The sequence below is a fragment of the Orycteropus afer genome, unplaced genomic scaffold, assembly GCF_000298275.1.
Source record: "Orycteropus afer afer isolate SDZICR_OR568_19922 unplaced genomic scaffold, OryAfe1.0 scaffold00040, whole genome shotgun sequence".
Lineage (NCBI taxonomy): Eukaryota > Metazoa > Chordata > Mammalia > Tubulidentata > Orycteropodidae > Orycteropus > Orycteropus afer.
The window spans coordinates 3,501,927-3,503,286 of record NW_006921627.1 but is presented as its reverse complement, the minus strand read 5'-3'; positions in this window follow the sequence as shown (position 1 = coordinate 3,503,286).

The following is a 1,360-nucleotide window of genomic DNA, read 5'->3' as shown; positions in this document are numbered from 1 at the left end:
TCAAATTTCTTAGTCTGGTTCCCACAGCTCCAGCGTTAGTGACTATTTAGCCACATTCACTGGGATTCAGTTCCGGATCAGTCCCATTTCTTCCATAGTAAATGCCTGGTAGTGCTTGGAACTTACTTTCACAAATTGTCACTTCTCTGTACTGCAACCCCAAGGCCTTAGGAATTCATTGTGAGTAACCTGATGAGAGAATTCTTATCAAATTACCCTGACTAAGCACCTGGTCCTAAGTCCTGAGTTTCTCTGTGCATCATCAAGATATTTCAAGGTTGATAAACCTCTTCATATTATGGATTTTGGGAGCTCTGGTAGCATAGTGCCTAAGGCACTTGACTGCTCACCAGAAGGCTGGCGGTTCAAACCCACCAGCCACTCCTCGGAAGGAAGGTTGGGCAATCCTACTTCCGCAGTGATACTGCCTCGGAAACCCAAGGAGGGGTGGCTATGAGTCGGGGCCGACTCGACGGCAAACAACAACATTATGGATTTTAAAGTTTAGCACAGCCAAATAAAATGCTTTTTTTTTGGCTTACAGTTTTCTGTGTGAGGGTGATTGCTTAAGCAGTCACTGAGTGGAACAGATGCTGTCTTGAATTTTTCCTTACTAAAAAGCTGATGGATTTTTAACTAACAGGTGTTTCCAAATTACTTGGGAAACAATTTTTTTCCTTTTTGACTTTCATCCCTATTTCCTGTTTTTTGGTATTTGCACCTTCTGAACATACAGCTTTATTACTGTATATTTTTAAAGTAATGAACATTACTTTAAGGTAACACTTATATTTCCATTTCCATTCTCACAGCAAATGAGAGATTAAGTGGAAACAACCCTTTATATAACTTTTAATCCTAGGGTCCTTACAATTTTCTTTTGCTTTTTATTTCAACAAGTAACTTGTATCCAAGGGTATATAAACAACTCTTATACATCAATAATAAGAAAGAAAATAACCCAATTTTTAAAAGCAGACAAAAAATTGGACCAGACACATTACAAAAGAAAATATAAAAATGGCCACAAAGCACACAGTAAAGGCTGAAGAGCATAGATATGAGGAAAAGGCAAATTAAAAGCACAATGACATACCGCTGTCATACCCACAGTTGTTTTTACTTCCTGGTGAGTTGGTTACGACTCATGGTGCCCCCATGTGTGCAGAAAACTGCTCCATACGGTTTCAAGGCTCTGACCTTTTAGAAGTAGTTGAGCATCATACCCATTGTTGTTGTTGTTGTTATCTGCCATCGAGTTGGCTCCGACTCATAGCAACCCCTCCTTGGGTTGCCGAGGCAGTATCACTATGGAAGTAGATTGCCCAACCTTCCTTCCGAGGAGTGGCTGGTGGGTTTG